This window comes from Dreissena polymorpha, chromosome 14 (assembly GCF_020536995.1).
Source record: "Dreissena polymorpha isolate Duluth1 chromosome 14, UMN_Dpol_1.0, whole genome shotgun sequence".
Lineage (NCBI taxonomy): Eukaryota > Metazoa > Mollusca > Bivalvia > Myida > Dreissenidae > Dreissena > Dreissena polymorpha.
Genome location: NC_068368.1, coordinates 72,316,508 through 72,330,150, shown reverse-complemented (window position 1 = coordinate 72,330,150; position 13,643 = coordinate 72,316,508).

The window sequence follows — 13,643 nt, the reverse complement described above, 5'->3', positions numbered from 1 at the left end:
TTGAAACATTCGCGTAAAAAGTACATTGTCGGAAAATATGTTTTTTGTGTTTCTGCAATGTTGCATTCAAATGAAAACAAACAACACAATTAGTTATGTTTTTACATGTACTATCAATATGATAGGACAACACATGTATATACCCAATATTCAATGAAATGTCACAGGAAAAAAACCTTGTTGATTGTCGTGTTTTCTAAAACAATATCAGCGATCCGTTGACATTTTCACTAGCGCGACAGTATATATAACTTTCCTTTAAGCACTAATTAAATTTCAACCAGCCCCATGTCGTCAGGCTAATGGTCAGTTCGAATTCAATTTAACATTTCTTTGGGCAATTATCATTTCAATTTATAATTGTCAATATACCTATTTTAACTTGCATGAACAACAGTCCCATTTGTCATCATCGTAATATAAGTTTATTTTAAGTCCGTTACTGACCTATGGCAGAATGCAGTTTAAGATTATCAGTTGTTAAAAAAATCCTCGCCACCAAGTGATCAGTTTTCTAACAGGGGTTTATACATTGTTTTTTGAGTTCACATATAATTCGAACCCAAGGCACGTCCTGATAGCAACAAGCAAATTCGTTGACTCTATATCCCCTTCCGAATACATTTAGATTTTTGATAGGTACAGAAATAAAACAAAAGGTTACTTGAATGGTTGAGCCTTTTCTTACTTATTGATAGACATTATGAAAAACACCAAAAGGCAAATTACTCTCATTTATGAAAGTGTAGGTATATATATACATCCATAAAGTTCCATGTTGGAATCTTGTATTGTGTCCGAGTTATTTCACTAACCATTTACATCATACACAATAAGTATAAGTAAAACACTCTTCTTTAAGAATTTAAGATAAGGTAATGTTTCATATTAAAGGCACTTCTCATAATTAATTTTATAAACACCCATGAAGTTTCATGTTGAAATCTTGTATAGTAACTGTGATAAAGCCATGAAAAGTTACATCCTACCAGTACAACAAAGGCAAATACTCTTATTTAAGACAGTGTAAGGACATGGCTCTGGTTCATGATACTTCTCCTTGATATCCATAAACACGTGAAGTTTCATGCTGAAATCATTAAGTGTTTGCCCATGAAAAGTTTGTGAAAGACTGACAGACGGACAGCGCAAAAACTATATACCTCCGCCTTTGGCGGGAAATACTAACAGTATTCAATCAATAGCAAAACAACACACATCGACTAAATACTCTTCTTTAAGTAAGCAATCCACAATAATCAACGTGTTGGAAAGGGCATTTATTAGCTTAACAATGTTACAATTGTTTTATTATATAGTCAATCAAATAATAATAATTAATAATGAAAATTAATTTTACAAAGGAATTATACTGTGTTTGAGCTCAATAACAACATATCTTTCATATCAAAGTATACATGAAACAATCATACTAAATGCATACATGCTATACTGGTACTTTTTTGTCCTATAACTGGTACTATTATTATTCTGTTACTTTCTTCTAGCACGCATTTTCTATGACACTGACTGACGTGTTTATACCATAATAACATATTTGTATTATCATTGTATGATGTCTTACTCTCTCTAAAGCTGGCTTTTCGAACATTGCAACTATAATATGCGAATCAAATATCGCACACAAACAAATAATCTGATGTAGGGTTGGAGATGCAGACCTTATGGATAGATCGTTTGCATCACAGGCTATCCAGATCCAGCGTATTGCCCCGTAGATCTCTGCGGTGGACTACGAAACAGAGCTAGGTCACAGGTCGCGTCCACTTCCACCTTTATCATCATCATAATTGCATACACAGGGTTATTATGACTTATACAACGGACAGTAATTATCACGTACTCAGAAACAAAGAAAAGTCACCACCACTACCACCATCATCATTAGTGCATAAATGGACTTGGTCTGAAAAATCATACAGGCATATATATTATAATGAGATCATTATAAAGAAAGTGATTGCTATCAACAGCCACCTTCATCATTATCATTATTGCATACAAAAGGTTGTCGTTGGTATATAATACAAACGTTGTGTAGATGACTCTTATTTGGAAAAATAGTCCCTTTAACTTATAGTTTAAACAGTGTTATGTGTTTGTTGTTCTACAAATTTAATCACATGATATATATCAAAATATTATAAAACATACCGTTTCATGTTGTTTTATCATAATGAAGACTCGGAGTCTGAACAGATTCATAGTAAATATATCAAGTTTTGATTAGGATTGGTGGCTTCCTTGAATTGGCCTGTTATATATAAGCTATCTTATATGTAAATTATTATGCCCGTGTTTAGCGTCTAACACACAATATTGCAAAGTAATTACATTACCCTTCTTTCCTCTAGTTTCATTAATTCCTATCGATTCGGCATACCCCCTTTTTGGAAGTTATAACATATTTCTAATAAAACTTATGTTATTATGTTTACTTAGAAAGTTCTTTCTATCACATAATGGTGTTGTTTTTTGTTCAAAATATTGCAATTTTAAAAGTTATTCGAAAGAATATAATAAAGGTACATTATTTCAAAACTAGCTACATGTATTGTGTTAATGCCAATACTTAAAAACATATATTATTGTATAAGAAGTATGCTTGTGTTAATGAGTTTATTAGAGCATTTATGTAATTATTTATATCAAAATTATTACTAAATTTAAGTGTAATCCTTTTACAAATGATAAATATACAGATTGATAGGGCAGATATTAACAAATGAGGGTTGCTATGATTCCTTCCTTGAATTGATCTGTTACTAAGGAAATATCTGAAATATAAAATCATGAGTTAGACTTAAATCGGACATCATATATTTCCATTACAATTTCCTCAAGTCCGGTATCTATTCCGAAAACGAAGGCCCTTGTGTCACATCCGGTTTCCATTTGCTAAAATGGCCTTTGCTGGTTTTAATACTAGTTATGATTGTAAAGCAAAAGCGGGAAATGATGCGAACTTCCCCCTTTTCTGACCTTGAAAATATATGATGTGAAAGTAAGCATTTCAAACAGCTGTATCGTTTCGCCGAGTATAATAAGGTTAACTGGTATATTGCTGTTGAATAAAATATAACAAAACATTTCACAGCTTCATCGAAAAATTGAACTATATATGAAAGAAGAACACGTCTTAATTTAGTTCTCATTGTACTGTTATTAAAACTGTTAAAAACTGTGATCATCAATATGATAGAAAAAGAATGAGGTCCAGTAAAATCTGGAGAGGTCATGTAAATTAAAAAATTTAGCATGTCTATCCGTAGTATCTGTCCTCTTAATCACTACATACGAAGATGTGAAGTGATCACATACGAACACACGCATGAGTTATATGCCAATCTACAGTTAAATATGTATTATTGGACATAAACACAAAGAAAGCATTTAAATAGGCATTGTGTTGACAAAATACTGGCTAGACTTAGCTCCCTGTAGTAATCTGTATCCTGTAAAATGGTTCTCATAAGATCGGTTTTCCTGATTGGTTGCTAGGGTGTGTTATTATTCGCATATGCTTGTTCTCAAAATTGTATATTAATGCAAAAAAGAAAGTCTTGCTCATTTTAACATTTTTGTACCATTTATTTCAAATAAGCGGGATATAAAACATGTAAAAAGGGTACTGTTAACTTATTAATAAACTTACATAATCGTGTGTAACGTAATTTTAAAATCATAGCATCACCCTGGAATAAACATTACCGTCTTCCCAATCAACACCGGAACGCATGCGAGTGATCGTCGAAATAGTCATGGATAATCATCAAATACAATAAAACTTCTAATAATTGAAAAACAAAATTAACTTCCCAGCACATATTGAGAGTTTTTCGTTAAAGTCAATATAATATTAGGAGGGCCGATACTATTAGAATAAGGAATACCAGACATTTATTCCTGTAAGTAGTTGCAATTAGTCAAATCATATTGACCCTCCGGGTTGAGATGAACATATGTACACATAAACTCTTCAACTTTCAAGAACAACTAGTCCTGTAAGATTTTTTTTGTCTCGCGCATGTGTTGCCTGATATGTGAATGTAAATTATTTAGCATTTATTTTGATGTAGCAATAAAGACACACTTTAATTAAATGTCTCACTTGTGTTGAAAATGGTTACATTCATGATACAAAATTCATTTAAATCTTATGTGTTCGGATTACACGGCCTATCTAACGGACAACATTGCTTTTTTCTTGACTCATTTATTAATGCAACTCAGGTGGTGAAAGTGATTAACAGCCATGAATTTTGAAACAAGACGTTGAACGCATCAATGTGGAGTATTCTTCACCGAATGGCGTTTAATCACAAGCAAACGAACCATGGATTATTAAAATTGTAATTTTAAATGAAGTTACATGCATAGAATTAACAATGGCATTTTAATAATGAAAAGACTCGTTGCTAACCTTAGATTGCAATCTGACAAGTTTCACGTCAATGATGACGCTTGATTCTATTCCACTACGCATCCGCAGTTATATGTGTTATCCGGTTTATATGAATGTTTTCACGGTCTGAGAAAGTTCACACTACACCGGGTCTTTGTTTGAACAAGGTATCAATTCCGGAAAAAATACAAATAGTGTTTATAGACATAGCATTGCTATAGTTTTGGTGTAACAACTGGTATTGTGAACTTTTAACATTGTTAGTGAAAAACCGAACTCAAAACTTGCTTATTGTTAAATGCTCGGAGATTAATATGGGCTCTGTGTAAATTATAATGCAATACTTTTGGTTGAGATTGATTGATAAGGATCTGAAAAACATGTATCCGTGTGTTCGCTTACATGACTCAGTTTGAAGCAATCTCGACGATTGCAACTTCATTCAAGGTTAGATAATGATGTTATATGAGCTACACTTAATAGTTAAAACGTTATGTAAGAATTGATCTTCCACTGCAATTTGCCAAAATCATGCTCTTATATGGGTAAAAGTGTTCACTTACCATTGTCATAACGTTTTAATAAACTAAATACGTATATGCGGCTGTGCTTGAAGTACGTTTCGTAAAGTCGAATGCCCTACTGATCATTAGAGCCTTGATCCGCTAATCAACTTTGGCAATCTATAATCGGCTCTCTCTCAGACCAATTTCTCATTCTAAATCAATGATATAATCACACGTATTAACATCGTGTGTCCCTGGCGAAATCATAATGACATTTAACTGTTTGGGTACTCGTAACTTTATAAGTACCAGCGTACTTTATAACATCAATAGAGATTCGTTATGTAAGACAATTATATTTGTGTTCGAGAGCATCGCGTGTAACTATTCGAGGAGCGAATGTATTTGTTATAATGGTTTTTGGCAGATCACTATCGGACAAACGATCGTGACTGTTTTTGAAGTATAGGTATAACTAAAGGAATGTTATATTTGCTGGTGCATTAACGGCAATTGAGGAATATTTATGCTTAAAGATCCACATAGGCATTAAATGTATTACAATATATAGTGCATTCAGTTGATCAACAAATGAGTAAATCATAAGTCGTGAGAGGTACCTATACAATACTTATTGACGTATTTAAAAACCGATACGTTCGTTTTCAATATCATGTATGATACGGTATTTGTTGATGCGGGTATGTTGATGTGTTCTCTCAGTGGCATGGCTACTTGTGCATTAAAACTAACAAAAGTAATATAAGTCGAAGCATATTCCATCAAAAATACTGCTCCCTTTTGAACAAGCATCCACATTATGTACTTACACAATGCTCGTATGCATTATAAATGAAGTGATATACGTACGCCACCGGTGATATAAGTTATTCAATCATGTTAAATAAGTATACATGCGTTTTCTGGTATATTATATTAAAGCTGTCTTATATTAGAAACTGTGCATACCTTTTGCGATGTATGTTTGCAAGCATTGTTACTGTGTACTGTCATTGTTTGTCTACGGGAAAATAATGACATAATAACTACTAAGATATTATTATCGAATAGCCCATACATACGTTATTACTTTACAAAAGCTTACATTATTATCGATAATGTTATTTTTCATTCACTGTCGATATATCTTGTGAAGCTATGTAATGCGCGATAACATCAACTATTTTTCATTTTCTTAAAATCAATAAGAGCAGAGCAATCTTTGGTTTCCCTGAAGTTATGAAAAACAAGATAGCAAATGTGTAACAAACGATCAAGTTTTTATATTATTATACATTTTGTTAGTTTATTTCGTACTTGCAAATCAAAAAGCAGTACGCGTCCTGTTTGAGTATGTAAAATGTAGTACGATGCGAACAAAGTCTGCTTTTCCGCTGGATTTGGTTTGTAGGAATATGCAAGTGCCTGTTTTTTTAATTTTAATTGCATACTTATACGCGTGTTATTCTGTTTCCGCTGCTTATGAATTGATATATATTCAGCTTCTACGCAAACGAATTTAGTACAAAACAAAAAAGCGCATGATAAGATTTTAATGTTGGTCTAATTCTTCCAAACTTTCATTATTGTTCATATTATCGAAAAAAACGTTAAACATAAAGTCAGTTTAAGAGGATTTATTTATACGAATCCGAATTTCAATATAACACTTATTGGTTATCAGACTTTTCTTCGAGCGTGCTTAATTGGAAAATGAATGTTCAGCATCGTGTTAAGTTAAACATCAACATTTGAGAATAAACAAAAGGGGATCATTGTTGCAATGCTGTTGCTTTTGAGAACAGGATGTTATTCGGCTTATAAAGCCTCTAGAACAATGTTACCCCTGGGGAAAGTGAGTTTTGCCACCATTGGACCAAACTAGTAAAGGACCAGTATATCATGTAAAATACTCAATATCTAAGAAATTAATAACTATTGTGGAGTCAAAGAAGTTTTAAATACTGTTTATTTTTATGTATTTATCCCCGTACATGGTTAGATGTGATCCCATTGGTATGAAAAGAAACAATCTTTGTACAGAACCACTATCCGATATGTAAATATAGCAACTAGTAAACCTTTCAGAATATCAGTTAAAAAAGAGTCTTAAAGTAATTATTAAAAAATATAATCTTATCTCTTCTTATTTCCATATACAAAGGATTGTAAGAATATGTGCAACTGTTACGTGATATCCCCCTATGGACTTTCCCGTGAAATTTCGCAAACAAAGCAGCCAACCAAATATGAGAAGATGTCGATGAAATTTACAGACGACAAAAGATCTACGATGGACGGCTCATGTTGGAAATAGTCGATCCCAAAAGTTCATCATGACCAACAGTTAAAATCTTCCATTATGACTATGACTAAATAATGATACGCGGGAAATGCAAAAACAACACTAGTTCAAGGTTAGCGATTGATACACATGCTTTTGTATAGCCAAGAAAATTCATATATTTGATAACCCTTCCGTATGGAAAATTATCGACCAGAACTGCAATGAAGAAATTAAATTAAGCCGAGATCTACTGACATGTTCTTATTAAATCTTACTCATAAATATAATAAATGTTGCGAACAAGTTTCTTGAACATAAATAATTCAAGCCAGTGCAAAGACGAACGACACAAACATCAAATTAATAAGATGGACATAAGGGTACTACGAGTTTAGAAATTGTGATGCAGCATTTGCGTTTGTGTGTGTTATTCGCTCAAATCGCAAACAATATTTGTGTCAATACAATTCCTTAAAGAGTGACATAAACATGTTCAAATAGATGTGATAAATATTAAACAAAAACGTGTAATCATATAAAACGAAAAACAGTAGCCTAACCTGTATACATATATACAAGTTCACATGTTTTATTACTCACTGCTCGTATTCGTACCAGAGCGCCGTCACTAAACATGTTGTGCGAATACATGAGCGCGTACAAGTACTTTATTTCCCTTATTTTTACGACCGCATTAATAATGTATTGTTATATGTGCGCATTGTATCGTAAAAATATTGTCACTTGTTATGAGAACACATATCTTAACCCAACTATCGCTTTATGTTTGCTCGTTACCAGATACTTTGGTCATATGATTATGATTACATGAAAGTGAATTACTTAACAAAGATCCGATTGTGGATAAGTTTGCCAAAATGTATATAAAACAACACAATGATCATGAAGGTCCCCCTATCCAAACACAGAAATAAAAAAAAATAGCAATAAGAACGAGTGTTGTAAATGGTATTGTATAATTGATGAAAGAAGAGCCATGTAGTTGTATCAAAAGCATGCCATTTATTTTTGCAATTCAAATGCACAGTAATACCTCTTTTTCTTTGTCACGTAATCGTTCATAGTTCATGGACGACACATAGTTACTAGCAATGTTCATTACTCTTAAAATACCGGTGTGTAGCCTATCATTCAATATCTCGTCATGCGCGTATTGCCAAGATGACGAGTTTTGAATTAACTACCATTTTCTCGTGTCGCGCATGGGACAAGTCCGTTCCTCTCTATTTATGTTAATTAATGTTGTATCCATTTTAAATGATATAATGTCCATAGGCATAGGATGAAATACCATCTTCTTTCAAATACCTTTTGTCATCGAAACATGATAATCCAGTTTTTGCTATTTTTTCACAATATATAATATGATCATGGCTGCGAATAACATTCATTGTAGATTTCTTACATGATTCTTGAAATAAAGTGTTTTTATAATCATCTAATCTGATATCAATTTTAACAACTACTTTCGAAATACCCTTAGCAAGTTTATCTTCTTTGTTAGTACAAGCATAGGCATACATTTTCGACCTTAATCCACAAATTTCGGAAATACAGTGCTCATTTGCCTCTGATTTTATTTTGCCCATCACTTTCTTGTTCATATCACTATACAAAAAATGATCTTTTGGGAAACCAGAAGTATCAAATTTGTTAGAATGTTTAAACATGTCTATAAACAAATCCGATGTTTGACAAAACACTAAAAATGAGTCAGTATCAGTCATCTGTAGTTGTAATGTATTTCCGTAGAACGATTTAAGGTGATTGTAATAAAAGTCGTACATAGTATGTTTCGATAAATCCAACACAGTCATTCCGATGTAGATAGGTTTGTTGAGTTTTACTTTGAATCTATTTAATTCCACCCCAACGAGTTCTTCTTGAAACACACGATGTTGCTGATATGTCGATTTTGAAGATAATTTCATTAATCGTTCTTCTGTATGCACCAATTCTATTGTTCTGTGTTTACGAAGGTTTTTCATGGTTTTACCTATACAAAAAGCGAAATGTGTGAAGGTATGTATGATTTATAAACACGTACATTTCCAATTATATTAATACTATATCATAATAATATCTCGTTCATATTATTTAAACATTTTTATATAATTTAATAGTTTAAATAATTTAATATTATGTTTATATAAACAAAATTATATAATTTAATCGTTTTAATAATTATATTAATTAAAAATGATGTTTAATAATTAAAATATAATGACCAAACACAGAGTTCTTCATTAATTTGAAGAAGTCTTTCTCAAAGCTGGAGTTGGCCTGTTTTCGCGTGCGTGAGTTGAACTCTACATTTGGCTGCAAGAATTTTTCTTGTTTGAATTCTAAAATCTTGTGGATCTTTTTCAATTTCAGTCCCAGCAGAAGATAAAGCTGAAGATTCCGGTAATGACGAACGTAGTGATGTTTATCTTTAAGAGTGGTGAGTAGCTTTTCTATTTTGGCTCTGGGTGGTAATTTTTCAGTATTGTGTATTTTTTTAAAAACATTTTGTGCGTATTCAGACAATTTGTCATTGGAAATAAATTTTCGCTCTGGAGCTAGAGGATAATCATTATGACTGTCATGTAAATATGTTGGATATTCTAAATTAACTTCTATCTGTTAGATATTTGACTAACGCCACCACGAATTCCTCTTTCAAAAAACAAAATTTGATCAATATCTGTAAGTAATTCTTAGGTTACATCCGTTTTCTTTAACATAGCTTGCCAGCTAAGACCAGGACTTGTGTAGAAATGACAAGGATCTAATTCATAACATTTAAGAGACATATTTCTAAAGTTTTCAAAAACGTTCGCTAGAAGTTATACATCTGTTTTGAGAAAAAAATCGTGATAATCTCATAAACTGTCTAGATTACACGTGTGAAACACATGTTGCGCATGATCATAATCTTCTTTTGAAATGTGATCATTTTTTAATGATGAGTAAAACCTTTCTATTGGTGGTTATTGTGTTTTATTTCTGAATGAAAGTGTTCAAACGATTGATAACCATCTTGTGCAAGGTTTTCTGTTAATGCATCTAACGAAGAGGGAAGAAAACCAAAAGAGTCGATGAATCTTAGTTTTCCTATAGAAAAACTCACATATTTTTCCATTGTTTGTGGAATGCATCGAAGTTTATGCTCTTTGAAGGAGCTTATGCTTTGACAAAGCAAATGACTTTTTTTTAGACCGTGGAAAATAACTGGTATGAAATTGGTCTGTTTGCATTGCAAGTTACAATTAATGTGTGTAGCTCCTATAAATTTGCCTGTGGTATGATCGTGATGTCTAGCTTTTTTATCTTATGATGTAAAGCATTTTTTACACAGAGAGCAATGTTTAGCTAATTGAAACGTGTTTTCCTCGCTTGAGGTCCAATCTAGCGGTTTTATATCATTTAATTGTTCTTCTATGGTTTGAGCTTCTCTCAATAGACATTCAATTAGCTTTTAAGGTGCATCAACACCTCTGTACAAGACAGTGTCTTTTGAAAAGTTGGGATCGGTTGATACCACTTTATAACCAAATGAACAAGGTTCTAAGAGTTGCATTTGAATAGTAGAACCTAACTGTGCTGTTGTGTCTAAGGGATTGTTTAAAGTTTCAAAGTCGGCATAAATGACGTAAGGTACACGTAATGTCTTTTCAAAATCTTTGAATTCTAAGAAACAATCTTCTTTCGTGGGTAATTCAATTTTGTTCACCATGTACTTGACAATATAAAATTATGTTCTTGTAATAGTCGTTCATATGTAAACCCGTGTAAACAATACGGACAGTAATAATCTAAGTTTTTGAATGGTTTACATGCCTGAGAAAATTATTGAAATTGGTAATCAAACAGTAATGTGATTTGTTTTCTTCATTTAACATCAACCGATTTATATGATGTAAACGGTTGCTTTGTTTTGTGATTCGAAGAGGTATTATATCTTTTTCTTCATATCCAAAAATATTTACTGACACAGATGGGTTTTGTTTTTCAAATTTACTAATTTCATTGATAGGTGTTGGAAAAGATAAATCTTGTATATTTAATTCGTGTTCATATGGTTCATACTCACTTACCAGAGGTGAATCTTTAGGGTGTATAGAAGCGAGACAGCACCAGAGAAAACATTTTTGATCTAAATTTCTAATATTTAGAATACTTTGCACATGCCGCAATTTCTAAGGTAACTGTAAATAATTTGAACCTTTTATTGGTCTGTATTTCACAGTGTGAATTTTCAAAGATATCACTTTATTTAGTATCCACCCAGAGCCATATTTCATATATTCTTAGAACATCTTAAACATTTTATGATAGGCTTCATTTATGTCCTCCTCATTCAATGTTTCTTCATTTAATGCTCCTAAATGCGGTTGTTGATGTACTTGTTCTCCATCATCTGTATTTTTTGTTAGATCCACTTGAACCGTAAGATACCATTTTATAGCTTGTTGATTTAATCGAGCATACAAACAATTAATAACGACCTGTTTTGTATTTGCAAAAAATGTTAATAAGTCATATTTTTCTTCCTGGTGTGGGTATAGCGTTCTGTCTTAAATGTGTCTCTTTAACGCATTTGTCATGGAATAAGAATGTTCGCTGTTTACATTTTCTGTACTTGCAGACATCGTGTAATTGTGGTCTACTTGGACGTTTGCTCTGCCAGACGATGCTGATGATGATAATGATGGTTCGTTTCCAGACGATGCTGATGACGACGATGACGACGACGACGACGATGCTGATGGTGACACGTTTCCAGACGATGTCGTTGGTAAATTTTTATGGTTGTGTTTTCCCTTTTTGATATGTTGTTGCAGGTTGTCTTTTCTGTTTGTTATATAGATCGCAGTTAAAAGACGTGTTATGTGATAGCACATGTCGAAATAAATTCCGCTTTTCGGTAAACTTCTGATTACATTGCTGACATATGTATGCTTGTTGTTTATGCTCATTTGTCTCATCATTTAAATCAAATGTCCTTTTCGAAGGGCGTATTTCCTCTTGTAATGTTTCAGTCGCATAACTGTGGTCTACACGTTTGCTCCGTTAGATGTATCTTTGATTGGTGATGATGATGATGATGATGACGCTTTTTCAGACGATGTCGTTGGTAAATTTTTATGGTTGTGTTGTCACTTTTTATAATGCCGTAGCAGGTTGTCTTTCCTGTTTGTTTTAAAGTCACATTAATTGCAGTTTAAAAAACGTGTTATGTGATAACACATTTCGATTTAAACTCCGTTTTACGGTAAACGTCTGATTATATTGCTGACATATATATTCTTGTTGTTCATGCTCATTAGTCTCACCATTTAGATCCAATTTCCTTTTCAAAGGGCGTATTTCCTCAATAAAATTTTCCATGTTAATACGTTGAAGAGTAAATCTGATATGACGTTGTACAATTGAAGGGCGCACTTTTATACCAAAATATCGAATTTCTGATGTTATCTTAACAATAAATAGAATTTATTGTTTCAAATATCGTAAACAATCCACGAGTTCAATCGATTTTCTGATGTTGTCTTAGCACCTGACCATTTTGGCGCCAACGACGAATATGGTTGTTTTACAAACAATGTTTGCTTAAAATCACTTTTGCTATCATTTTTAACAAATGGCCTTGATTTTGCCTCATTTTTATCTCCTTTTCTACGAATTTTACTCACATTTTTATCATGTTCACTACGTTTGTTGCGTTTTTGGCCATTATCATCAGTTTTTTGTCGTTTAATAATACTATTTGCATCGTTTTTTGTCGTTTTTGAGTACTTTTTTGCATAGAATTGTAATCAGTTTTTGGAACAAAATGTTCACTTTCATTCGTTTTTAATAGGTTTAGAATGCGATTTTCATCATGTTTTTCAGATTTTAATAAGAAATCGTATTTTGTTCTTGGAATAAGAACTAATTCTTGAGCCATTTTTGATATGGTTTAATAAGTATATGATCTTGTTTGAAATATTTAATTAACAGTTCTTTCCTTCGTTTAAATGATAGTCCTTTTGCATCCAATCGTCGTATATCATTTTTATATCGCTTCACCCTTTTTATACCACTCTCCGATTTGATTAAATTTCCATGTAAAGCGTTGTACATTATTTCAATAAGAGCACTCATTTGTGTTTTTGTAGTTGTTTTCAACAACAATTGCTGTTGTTTTTCGTACTCATTATTTTCATTGATAGGTCGATAAACAGTCAATGTCTGATTAGGAAATATGTAAGTTCGCAGCATATATAACGAGTCGGAATGAGGACTAATGTCAACCAGCAAATAACCATCCTTTTGAAATGTTGCTTTTCTATAAGCATCCATAAAAATATTTCGTTTCACCTGGACACATTTGTTTTGCTAATGTTTGTATTTGAAGTTGATCTCTTTGATTTTTAAA